Source organism: Pseudophryne corroboree, chromosome 6 (assembly GCF_028390025.1).
Source record: "Pseudophryne corroboree isolate aPseCor3 chromosome 6, aPseCor3.hap2, whole genome shotgun sequence".
Taxonomy (NCBI): Eukaryota; Metazoa; Chordata; class Amphibia; order Anura; family Myobatrachidae; genus Pseudophryne; species Pseudophryne corroboree.
Window position 1 is genome coordinate 451,077,539 of NC_086449.1, and position 14,149 is coordinate 451,091,687.

Consider the following 14,149-nt stretch of genomic DNA (forward strand, 5'->3'; position numbering starts at 1 on the left):
AGATATCGCAGAATGTTACAAATACAATGCATTGTCTAGGGTGCTATTTCCGCTATTGATAGTATGCAATGATTTGTAACTGATATGAAATTTAAAAAAAACAATATCCAGATCTTGAACTAACAGTGAAACAGTTTTGTTAGCTGTGGAATGAAAGATGCTTTTGCTATTTTGCACATGCAAGGTTAAAAAGAGCAAAGAAGGCAATTAGTCAGCTAATCTCATTCATCTAGCCATTTTCAATTTTCAGCAGTCACATCCATCTAAGAACATAAACACTAGTGTCTGATTTTTTTGTGTGCATCAGAATATTACCATAAGCTCGGCAGTTATCCTCTTATTGTCCATGAAAACAGTAATTTTGTCTGTGTTTCAATTTGCTAGCCATGTTACATAGTGCCCTTCTTTTCATTTATATGATAATGCTCTTCTCACTATCTCACCTACCTATACTAACAAACCTGAAGGGAAACAAAATGACTCTTATGTTAAAAACAATATATGGAGGTTACTAAAATCTGATCCTGGTTCCTTTTGTATCCCTCATAATCCATACAATTCTGAGATGGTAAATTGAATTTTAAACTTTCATCTTGTGGAAATGAGATCACATCTGATTTATTGTAATAAAAATTTCTAAAAGGAACATTACTGCAATTCTTTTATACCGTGATATCTGCATCAGGAAATTGCACTACTGTTGTTATTCATTTTTATTTACAGGGTATTAAAAGGTGCCCAAAGTGCATTGCAGTGATAATAAAATGACATAAATATTGGCAAAATACATAGGATAACTATAAACACAATAAAAACATAATAATTACAATATTTGTGAATAAATTGGAAAATTGGTTAGATGAATGCATCCATTCATGTCTTAATTTTATTCAGTAGTATGATGTATAAATTTGTGACTTTATTAAGTGTCTTCAGGAAAATGACAAGTAACAAGGGTTACTATTGGAGCGAAGCTATATTACATCAAAGCGTATGGATGTTTATGTTACCTCTCTAGTGCAGGCAGAAGGAAATATTCCACTAATATTAAAGAAATATCTAAACTAGGAGCTCACATTGAGGCCTCTGCCCAGGATAACCTATTGTCACATATTGCTCTTACTATTTCCAAAAATAAATAATATTTTATAACCATCACATTAAAGACTTTGTTTTTGTTTTTTGAGTAGTATTTCTGTTGATGAGTAGCTCCCAGAGCTGAAATACACTTTCCTGTTACTAGCTATGACTACTGTTTTATCGCCGCAGCTTTAAAAAATCCACATTAATAGAAGATTGCAGAACTTCTGACTGCCAAAGTTTGACCAGACTGAAAGCAAGTGAGCCCCATCCAAATCTAAAGTTTTCCATTTGAGTATACTTATTATTTAATAATCATCTGTAAATGGTCTGAGCCTGCATTGGCACTGGCATTCTAGTTCCATTTGAATATCAGTAATTATTTTATGCAATATCCAGACCACACAACTTACAGTATACTGTACTTTGGTTTTTCCAGAAGAATATACAGTACATATTCAAAAAACACAACTATTTTGTTTTATATATCCGCACATGGAAAAGAAAATTTACTCAAAATGGGCAAAAAAGATTTTTTTCTGAAATTGCAAGTGCAAGGTGGTTAACTAAGAGCAAATGTGTGGATTTTATTTTTACCCACCACCACCATTTTCTTTGTGTGATTGTTGCTTCCAGGGCTTAAAGTGGTCCCGGAGAGGTGGCAGAACTCATCAACCCACCACATTCCCACCCCCATCCCCACATTAAGCAGAGCCAGGGCCAGTGCTAGCGTTTTTGGCACCCCCCTACAAACTATAAATTAGTGCCCTACTTTTTAAAGGTACATTGATCTCACAAAGAAGCAGTGTGGTTACATGATAGTACCACAAATTTAAATTACACCACACAGTAGCACAATATTATTCACATTACACCGCATGTAGCACTCCGTATTCATATTACACCACATAGTAATGCCCCTTATTATGGTTTTGTCACTCAGTAGTGTCCTTTATTTACATTGCGCTACACAGTGGTACCCTTTATATACATTATGCCACACAGTAGTGCCCCTTATACACAATTCCTACAGCAGCAGTACCCCTTAGACATAATGCCCACAGTTGTAGTGCCCCTTAAACATAATGACCACAGTAGTGCTGTTGTTACGTGGACTACAGTGTGCTATGGGCTACCTGGTGGTTCTTGGTGATGTTCACACAATTACCCTTGCCCAGCAGTCTTTTAGCCTCCAGCAATGCTAGGCTTCTCCTATAGCAGCTGCCTTTCCAGGGTGAATTAGACCCACCCTGTACTCAGATGCCCCCAGGTTTTACGTATGGAAAAGGCAACTATCGGAGGCTGGGCAAGAGTAAATTGCAGTATGGTGAGACATTCACTGAACACTACCTAGATACCACTGCACTATACACAGACAGAGAGAAACAACTAAAATGGTGCATGGCCTACATCACAAAACATACCCAGAAAGACTAAGAAATCTCAATATGTATAGTTTGGAGCAGAGAAGGGAAAGGGGGGACATGATAGAAACTTTCAAATATATCAAGGGTTTTAACAAAGTCCAGGAGGGAAACATTCTCCAAATGAAGAGAAGCAATAGGACACAAGGACATGCACTGAGACTGGAGGGGGGGAGGTTCAGGGGAAATTTGCGGAAAAATTATTTCACAGAAAGGGTAGTGGACAAGTGGAATAGCCTCCCATCAGAGGTGGTAGAGGCTAAGACAGTAGAGCAATTTAAACATGCATGGGATAGACATAAGGATATCCTTACAAAGAAATAAGGATCAAATAAGGTTAGAGATAAAAATAATATAAAAAAAAAGGGGCAGACTAGATGGGCCAAGTGGTTCTTATCTGCCGACAAATTCTATGTTTCTATGTAACCGAATGCACGTGAGTGCAACAATGCACAAGTTGGAATACAAATTTAACAATATCAGTATGTATATGCAACAATGCACAGGGTGTTATTAGCAACAAAACTGTATATACATGCAACAATGCACAGGGTGGTAATAATAATGAAATAAATGCGCTAAGCAAGAGTCTGTGTGGAGGTTCCACACAAACCTGAAATCTTTGGCAAGCTGGATCCGATCAAAACAATGTTCAGAAAAGGTGTTCAATTCTCTGGAGTTGACAGGGCTCACAAATTCTCACAGGTTACAGGAACTATCACCAGCGATTTGGGAGTGAACTGGGAGAGAATATACAGTAAATGGGCTATGCCCAAACACAGACCTGATTAACAACTAAGTTCAGCTGCCCTGCTGTACGTACTACAAAAACTAAGCAATGAGGAATGCCTTCTGCTTCTAGCGTCCCCGTTGCCTAGGAGTATGGCGGCTCCTAGTGCCCTGCATCCGCCTGTTGCTAGGTGCTGGGTGGGGACCAGGAAACCTGGCGCCCGGCATCCACCTGTTACTAGGCACCGGGAAGGGGTCAGCAGAAGGCATGGCATCCTGGCTCCTAGGCAACAGCTGGGAAGTGGGCCTCCCTGCACTAACAGCTGCTTATACACATCTCTGGCCTCTGTCACTCCAGCAACTCCATGCCCTGTATCCCTCCAGCAACTTCCCACCTCTCTTGTCCCTCTATCCCCCTTTCATCTTGTCTTCAAGCTGCACAGAGCCTGCTCCTCTTCATGGCTCTTCTTCACTTCAGCAGCGGTGACAGCATGATATCACATACAGGTAAGCTGTGCTGAAAAAAGAAGCCACTGGGACCTGAGGAGGGGGATGAATGCTGTCCAACAGATACAGTGTGTGTGAGTACCAGGAGGGGTGGGCTGTGGATGGAGGAGGATCATAGAGCCACCAGGACCAGAAGAAAGGGGAGGTGGCTTCAGCTCATAAGTAACACTAGCACCACCTGCATCATCGATTGACGTAGGTGATGCGGCTGGCTTTTCTGTTGGAATTGAGGAGGTGGAACTAGTTCCCCCTACCATTACAGGTGGTAGAACTCAGTTCCACCTCATCCCCCCAACACTTTAACCCCTGGTTGCTTCAATATTAATACGCTTTTTTGACACAGCAAAATCAGAATACCTTGACTGAAATTTTTTATGTATTTTCCTTCTAGTTTTAATAGAACATACAGAAAGTGTAAATGACTTGGTATGTGTCAACAAGTCCCTTGCCCTTCCCAGTTCCCAGTGTTAGTAAGCATCACTGTGGGACGTTTAGGTAAGTTTGGATTCGGTTTTGGATTTCAGTCATGACTGGTTTTGGTTTTAGTTGTATGTTATGGATACCTGGTTATGGAGTACTGCCTCAAAGTCACAGTACTTGTATGTTATGTATACACAGTGGAGTATGTCCTGCATAGTCATAATACTTGTAAGCTATGGATACACAGTAGTCACAGTACTTGTATGTTATGGTTACACAGTAGTCACAGTACTTATATGTTATGGATACACAGTGGGGTACAGCCTGCAAAGTCATAGAACTTGTATGTTATGGATACACAATAGTTACAGTACTTGTATGTTATGGATACACAATAGTTACAGTACTTGTATGTTATGGATACACAGTAATCACATCCTATTATTTACTTAAGCAGAAAGCTAAATATACATGAGAAAAACTATGCCCCTGTCGAGAAGGAAGCATTGGCAATAAGTGGGCATTAGAAACTCTCAGGTACAACTTTCTGGGAAGAAAACTCAGGTTGTTCACTCATCATGGCCATTGAAATGGATGTCTGAGAATATAGAGAGCAATGGCAGAATAACAAGGTGTTTCTTAGCATTGTAAAACTTTACATTTTCAGAAGAGCACAGGCCAAAAAGACAACTAGCCAATGCAGATGTTTTGCCTCGTGTGTTTGTTTGGGGGCTGCAGTTGTTCTGCCCCATAGGGCAAACCAATGAGGGAGAGGCAATATGTGATAAAGTGATAAATGGGAGATATTTCTGTCCCATGTATTTTAAACCCCCAGGAAATGTGTGTTTTGCTAAACAGACTTCTTTAGAGTTTGGGCTTTTAGTAAAAGCCTGATAATCTGTCCTGGGGGTGTGGAAGTAAGAGAGGAGGGAGGCACACCTACCCCGATCTCTTCACAATATACAATACTGTATTTATATATATATATATATATATATATATATATATATAAACAGTTAGGGGTCTACGTACTAAGCTTTTCAAGAGAGGTAACATGTAGAAAGATAAAGTATCAGCTCAGAACTGTCATTTTTCTAACACAGCCTTTTCTATGGCAGTTAGGAGCTGATTGGCTGGTACTTTATTTCTCTCCTCTTTACTGTATCTCTCTCTCTAAGGCTTAGTAAGTAGACTCCTACAATTATGACAAATTATGTAAACACAGTCCTGATGCCTTCCTACTATCACTAAGGCATAAATGAAGTCCCAGCAATTTGCCATCTAATCAGACTTTATCTTTTATTTATACCTATTGTACTCTATAAGCAAGTTTTTCTGTCAGATCCAAGATCATGTCTAAATATGCCTACCCCTATTCCACTGCTCATTTTCCTGGTTAAACCAACAAATCCTTGGCATGTGAGCTTCACTATTTAGTTTTCTCAAAAAACAACTTGTGCTACATTTATATAGTTTGTTCTTTGCACACATTCGCATTTTGCTCCGTTAATGTTGTTCCCAGTTGCTATTGAAAAAAGAGACAAAGGACTTCAAGGCCCCTGCAAAACTCACTTTTAAATTTATTTAAATATTTAGCTATCACATCTATCATTAATTTTTTTCTTTGTACACTTTTACAGGGGTTGGGGCTGTTTTGTTGGTGGCTGGAATCCCGGCGGTCAGCATGCTGACGCTGGGATCCCAGCCACAGAATGATGGTGGGAGGGGTGGGGGCAAGCACAATGAAGCCTCTTGTGGGCTCGGTGGCGAGCTACGCTCACCACAAGTTCTATTCCCACTCTATGTGTGTCATGGACACCCACGAGTGGGAATAGTCCCTGATAGTTGGCATGCTCAGGGAGCGGGATGGAGGTGTTGTGATCACATAACATAACTACATCCCTTTTAAAGTACACATTTAATTTCCATGTACATACACATCACAAGGATATACACATAAAAAGAACGAAAAATATTATATAACCAGGGGTTAAAGCTTGGGGGAATGAGGTGGAACTGAGTTTGAACACTTGTAATGGTAGGGGGAGCTACTGTAGTTCCACCACTTCCATTGCCTTGCACAGTAACTAAAAAAAACCCTGCCCCATCACCTATATCAAAAGATGATGCAGGCGGCACTAGTGTTACTGATGTGCTGCAACCACGTCCCCCTTCTCAGGTTCTGGTGGCTCCATGGTCCACCTAAATTTACAGCCCATGTCTCCTGGTACTGAGGCTGTGTCTGTTGGACAGCATTCATCCCCTCCTCAGGTCCCAGTGGCTTCCTTTTCCAGCACAGCATATGTAATGTAATTCTGTCACTGTTGCGGAAGAAAGAGGAACAGGCTCTGTGCATCTTGAAGACAATATGAGAGGGGGCTGGAAAGACAAGATAAGTGGGAAGCTGCTGGAGGGAGACAGGGCATGGAGCTGCTGGAGTGACAGAGATGTGTATAAGGGGCACTACTGTGGGATTATGTGTATAAGCAGCACAACTGTGGTCATTATGTGTAAGTGGCACTACTATTATGGGCATTATGTGTAAGGGGCACTACTACTGTTGGCATTTTGTTTTTAAGCGGCACTTCTGTGGGCATTATGTATATAAGTGGCACTACTGTGTGGCCACTGGCTTAGCTATAATGGGTGCAGCTGCACCCATTTTTTTGATTCCTCGCTCCTCCAGAGACCCACATCGATGTCAGCAGTGCTGTTAAATCACTGTGAAAATGGCGCAGCTGCCATTTTCATGGAGTTCTGCATATGCACAGTAGAGAAATCACTGGGAAAATGACAGCTGCACCATTTTCACTGAGATATGGGCATGCGCAGTAGAGTCTGAATCCTCTAGTGCTCAGACTCTCAGCGCTGCCAGCAGAGAGGAGGGAGCCCGAAAGGTGGAGGCTGCACACTGGCCTCCTCCTCTCTTAAAGCACCCATGTGTGTGATTAAACATATATAAAGGGTACCATTGTGTATTAAAATGTGAATAAAGGGCACTACTGAGTGACGTAACCTGAATAAGGGGTATTACTAATTTACTATGTGGTGTAATTTGAATAAGGGGCACTACATGCGGTGTATTGTGAATAAGATTGTGCTACTGTGTGGTGTCATTTAAATTTGGGGTACTATTATGTGACCACACTGCTTTTTTGTGAGATCAATGTCCTTTACAAAGTATGGTAAGTAGGGAAATACCTGTAATCTATAGTTTATCTGTGTGTGTTGGGGGGGGGGGGGGGGGGGGTGCCAAGAACACTAGCACTAGCACTGGCTCTGCTTAATGGGAGCGTGGGGGAAGGGGATAGGTGACGGTGTAAATGAGTTCCACCACCTCTCCAGGACCACTTTAAGCCCTGTATATAACACATTTTAGTTTTGTACCATGATGTGCAATAAGATATGTCATTAAACCAGCGAAAACTATTCTTTATAGTCTAAGAAGTAGGGGATATTTTACTTAAATTAGTAATATTGTGCCTTTCTCCTGATATCAGACAAGTCTTTGATATCCAATGATGTTTTCATTCTGTCATTCTGTATCTCTAGTCAGCAAAGTCCTTGAAATCTGACTCTGTCAAATTCAATATTACAACAGAACATTGTCCTATTAGTCCTTTATTCATTCATTTAAAAGATTTGATTTCAGTCGAGTGTGGTAATAACATATATAAAATGATTTATGGGTTGAAACTTTTATGTTAATCAGATACATCAAAACTAATTACAAAAAGAAAACTGAATCGTATAAAAATGACAAAGCACTTGTACTGTACTAAATGCTTACACGGTATAATGTATACAGAAGCCTTTGTTCACATTTAATTTATTCTGGCTTTTTAAATTGTGATGCAGTTGAAATTTCTCATAAAATGCAGCAAACTTACTACAGAAAATGAGACTGTTTTTGTAATTATGGCTCTACATTGCTATCAGTAATACTGAAGAAATTTAAATACATAACAATTCTGAAATGAGTAAGCCTCAAATTGCATAGTAAAAGTTGTTACTTTTTTATCTTACTGTACCTGTAGCTTCCAAAGCATTTTCTCTTATTTTTGCATACAAATGTGTCCTCATAGATCTAGCCTCAATATGCCAGGTATCAGGAGATGTGCTGATTAGTTTGATATACTTGTAATCTGCATCGTAGCACTTCGTATGCAGAGACTCAGTTGCACATGCAACAAATATGCCTGATACTAGCAGAGTCTCAAGGGACCTTGCAGGTCAAGAGGGGCTGTTTGGTGTGACTGCAGCAATGATGTATGAGGACACAGCTATACCTTAATCAGTTAACTGGTGTAGTTGTATGCAATTTGATTACAGCCCCCTGGACTTTTACTGACACTGTCACATCCCATGTGACTGTGCTGTCCCCCCAGCTGTCAAAGAGGCAATCTGTTCAGATCATGAAGCAGTCTCTGACTACCGAAATCATTGCTGATTTTGTGGCACAGAATGATGGCATTCTGGCAGGGATGTGTTATTTATGAGGCTGATTAGGCTGAAGGGGCTTATTAATTTTTTTTTTCTGAGGGCCTGTTACCTGCGCACTAGGGCTCCAGTGTTTGTACTCTGTGCTGTAACAAGGCACACTCAAAGTCAGCTGAGGTTTGTTTTGAGAAAAAGGGGTGCTAGACAGCAAACCAATAGAACACAAGCATCAGGATTGTGACATCATGCCCCCGCCTCCTCCTTTATTATACCTCTATGAGCAATACAGTCTAGTTGTGACCTTGATTGGGTGTGATTGAAGGTTCCCATTGGCCGTTGGGACCCACCAAAACAGTTATTATTTATAAATAATTAAAAAAAAAAACAATTAGACGCCAACAAGCACAACTCAGGATTTCAAAAGAGAAAAGAAAAGGAAGAACAATTGTGCTGAGAGAAAAAGAGGTTAGCAGACTTCATTTCAACTGGGTATCGGGGTTCGTGTGAATACTGAAAGAATAACTGATGGCATAAGCTCTGCTTCCCAAAAGTCACCTTTAGTGGGGTGAAACATTGAAGTGCTGAAGGGGACCCTAAATACCTTAATACCTAGGGGCTAGTCATGGATTAAAATGGCCCTGCATTCTAGAGGGAGCGCCTATGCTAGTACAACAGTGCAAGGAGGGAAAGTTTAGTCCTCCTATGAGAACTGTTACACTAATGTGCACATATGCCACTGTGTCCTGCATGTGGATGGGGGCAGAAGCCATTAGAGGGGGAGATACTAATAACTGGGGCCTAGCAGTGTCTGAGTGTCAGGCAGAAGTCAGGAATGCCCCCTCCACAGGGCAGGCCACTGCACATAGTATTTCAAATAAATATTTTCTAAGAGTACATGGCCATGCCTTCCAGATTTGGCCACTTGGTTTGCATGGTTTGCATATGTCAGATAGGCTATATAATTATTCTCTGTAATTTCTTGATTAATGTTGGCTGTTCAGCTATAAAAGGAGGATGAATGGGTATGTAAGGGAGAATGAGTGGGTTGAGAATGGCAGAGAATGGGGGGGGGTGCATGATGGTGGTGGGGGTATGAATGGGTGGATGTTTGAAGGGTTGTGTGGGCACATAGGAGGTGGACAAAGGGGACAGTTAAGAGGGTTTTCAGGAAAGTTTTTTTTTTTTTTTTTTACCAGGTATTAAGTGAATAAACTTGGGTTTTGTTTAGTTTAAAAGTATATATTGTATGCTTATATTACGGTTTTGTTATATTCTTGGAAATTGTAAAAGGGGATGTTTTTTTTTAAATTGTCTTTTCATTATGTATATATTATTTGTTTATTTATCACTATGTAAATAAATATATATATATATATATATTTGTTGCAATTTTTTGATAAAAATATTCCCAGATTTGGCATCAACCGCTTCTATCATACAGGCCATAAAATGCTTGATGGCCTTGGGTGGGGGAAGAGCAAGTGTCAGTGGCTGATGGATACTGACACTAGAGGAATCTATTGGCACAGGGAGGAGAGGGGTGGGTAATAGCACACAAAGGAGTGTTGGCCCTGGGAAGATGTGGATGATGACATGACACTTAGGTGGGGAGAAGTGAACAAATGCGGACCTTTGGGCACAAGTGGGTGAGGGCTTATGACATTAGGGTTCTGTCACCACTAGGGGTTGAGGGTAATGCCACTAAGCATATCCTGCCACTGCAGGGGTGGAAGGTAATGATATAAAATGGGACCTATTAACATGGGAGAAGAAATTATTTTTCAATAAAATATTTAAATACAGTACATTTTTAAAAGTCTGTTTTTAACTTACTTATATTAAAATAATTAACAACTTTAGTGTACAAAAACATCAGTTTAAAGTACTTGTAAGACACATGAATGAGTTTATGCTAGCTTCCATAGTGTATCAGTTCCAAACTCACTACTGTTTGTATATTTTATCATTTGGCTTCACCTTGATAGTGCTTATTTGATATGTCATCCATGTAAATTAGTATTTATTCCAGTCCCTCTATATACACAAACTAAAATAATCTCCTGTTTAAAATTTACCTAAACTTTTCATCCCTTCATGACCAGGTCAGTATATGGTGGTTTTTACATTTTAGTGTAAACTAATTTTATATTGTTGATTGGGATAGTAAGGACTGTCACTTGGTAGAGTATAATAATAAATATCTTTTTTTCTGTTCTTTATAAAGAAAGCAATGCCCCCCCCCCCCTCCCCAAAAACTAAAAAAAAAAATATGATAATGATTGACTCAGGCACCTCTATGTAGTTACGTCTAATTGGCTGCTTGCCTGTTGGCTACCCCAACCTCTTCCATGGGCATTGCAGCATATTATGTCAAATCACAGCTGTCTATTTAGATGACTTACTTGTCAATGCCATTTGGACTACTGCAAGAGAAAAGTCTCACATTTTATTTATAAAGTAATAAACAATGAATGTGGTGAGGCGCTTCTAGTCTATTAATTTTTTTTCTGGAAAATGTGCTGTTCACATTGATCAATAACACTGTAAAGACTGTACACTAGTATGCTAGTTATACATTTGTATGTCAGACATGTCTCATTTGGAAATACAACTCTGCCTAAATTTGACGTATCTTGAGGTAGGCGATACTCAACATACACAAGTACACATCTTAGGTCATAGAATTTTTACATATTGTAGTTTCGAAGTGCACAATGCAAGTCTAAACAAGGCTCATAGTGTGCAAAATACAACTACACCTCTTTACAAGCACAGATGACTACACTATGTAGATAACTTTCTAAATAAAATTAATACATAAGTTGACTAGCGCCAACTTATTATTTACTGCCTTGAAGCCAAAAGCTGGCAGCCTTTCCCATATGACTAATCCCCATCTGTTTATTTAAGGAATGATACTTGTATCAGACAGGTCATACTTTCCTGCTTTCAGATTGTAACAAAAAGGATTAAAAAATGCAATAGAGAAATGTAACTGTGGTAGAATTCTCTCACCTGTAGTTTACAATGTGTGTTAAATAGAGATGAATGTAATGTTTTTCAACATTTTTATTTAAATCAGCAGTTGAACAATATACTGTAGGTCATAAAGGTCATCAGGCAAGAAAAAAGACAACTTTGGAATACTGTACTGTAGTAATACGAGACAAAATGAAAATTTGAGACCTTGGGGTATATTTACTAAAATTCGTATTGTTCAGAATGAGGTTAAAGTTCAAACACGAATGACATCGCAAGTGTAAATTTGCAACTTTTTGAATTTATTACGACTAATTTATTAAGCTGTCGTATTCTGCATTTTCGTGTTTGCCGATGTCATTCGTATTTTTTGGCAGTGTTTTACGGGAGTGAATAGTAAAACACTGCGGACATTAACACAATGAATCTCGGCCGGATCTGCTCACCGCTGACCGCAAAGTTCCCACCATTGGATACAATGGAGCGCATAGGCGCAACATTGTATCTCTGCCGTGTGCAGCCTGACAGACACTACAGGAGCACACAGCCAATCAGGAGAGTGCCACGACGTGGCGCTCCCTAATTGGGTGAAGGGACCCTCTTTGACAGGAGTCAGGGGGGGTACTGGCAGTCGGGGAAAGGGGTCCCATGTGTAAACATGGGACCCCTTTCAGTGCGTGGTCGGGTTTCCGTTTTTTTGTTTTGCAAGTACGTGGATTATACAAAGAACAGAAGGTACACTGGATTATGTGAGTATAATTATTTTCACAGGTACCCCAAGGATTCTACATGGAGAAGAGGACCGAGCCTCGTGTGAACATAGGTAAGTATGTATGTTTGGAGGTGTGCATGTATGTAATAAACTTATACTGTCACGGTGTGTGTGTCCTGTTTTTTGGGGGGTATTTTTTTAGTAGTAGTACTACAGGTACCAGCGGGCCCGGTTTTCCACCGCATGCAGGTACTTGTGGTTCTCCATGTACCAGTTTGCGGGGGAGGCTTGCTGGGATTTGTAGTACTGCTTCTAAAAACAATATTCACATTTTTTTCAAAAGGCTATCAGCCCCCCATCCGCCGCCCTTGGATGGGGGGGACAGCCTAGGGCTTCACCCCTGGCCCTTGGGTGGCTGGAGGGGGTGACCCCTTGATTTAAGGGGTTCCCACTCCTCCAGGGTACCCCGGCCAGGGGTGTCTAGTTGGGTATGTAATGCCAGGGCCGCAGGGACCTAGATAAAAGTGTCCCCCGGCTGTGGCATTATGTACCTGGCTAGTGGAGCCCGGTGCTGGTTTAAAAAATACGGGGGACCCCTACGCTTTTTGTCCCCCGTATTTTTGGAACCAGGACCAGGCGCAGAGCCCGGTGCTGGTTGATTAAATATGGGGAACCCCTGACATTTCTTTTCCCATATTTTTTCATCTAGGTCCGGCTCAAAGAGCCCGAGGCTGGTTTTGCTTAGGAGGGGGGGACCCCACGCATTTTTTCCTGAAAATTTAACACTTTCCCACCCCTTCCCACTGATAAACATGCACGGATCTCATGGATCCGTGCATGCCTATCAGAACACGGTAAAAAAAGCAGGTCTGTTTTAAATTTGCTTTTTTTTACGATTTGTATTTCTTCACGGCAGTGTTTGGCTATTGCCGGCAGTGTTCGTGAAATACACTTTTTAGTAAATTACCGAGTTGTATCAAAAAACTGTCGTATTGACTGATGGTGTATTCATTCATTTTTTTTTTCTTTGACTTCCAAAAAAATACGAATGCCCTCATCACTGCCGAGATTTGAGTTTAGTAAATTCCCGAGATGACACTTTGAAGAAAAAACACCATCTCGGTCAAAATCGGGACCTTAGTAAAGAATTAGATACAGCTAATAGATTTTTTAAAATTTTTTAAGAGGGAATGTAGGAAACTAAATAGGGAGGGGAGGGGGGAGCAAACAGAACAACACTGAAGGACAGATTTACTAATACTTGGAGAGTGATAAAGTGGAGAGGGATAAAGTACCAACCAATTAGCTCCTAACTGTCCTTTTTCAAACCCAGCCTGTAACATGTCAGTTAGGATCTGATTGACTGGTACTTTATAACTCTTTATAACCTTCCAAGGTTTAGTACAGAAGTTCTCAAACTCGGTCCTCGGGGGCCCACACAGTGCATGTTTTGCAGGTCTCCTCACAGAATCACAAGTGAAATAATTAGCTCCACCTGTGGACCTTATAAAATGTGTCAGTGAGTAATTAATACACCTGTGCACCTGCTGGGTTACCTGCAAAACATGCACTGTGTGGGCCCCCGAGGACCGAGTTTGAGAACCTCTGGTTTAGTACATCTCTCCTTTTGAATCAAAAAAGGGTAAAACATGGAAAGATAAGCAAGAGAACGTGGAAGAAAACCAAGGGGCATATTTATCACAATGGGGGTCATTCCGAGTTGTTCGCTCGTTATTTTTTTGTCGCAACGGAGCGAATAGTCGCTAATGCGCATGCGCAATGTCCGCAGTGCGACTGCGCCAAGTAAATTTGCTATGCAGTTAGGAATTTTACTCACGGCATTACGAGGTTTTTTCTT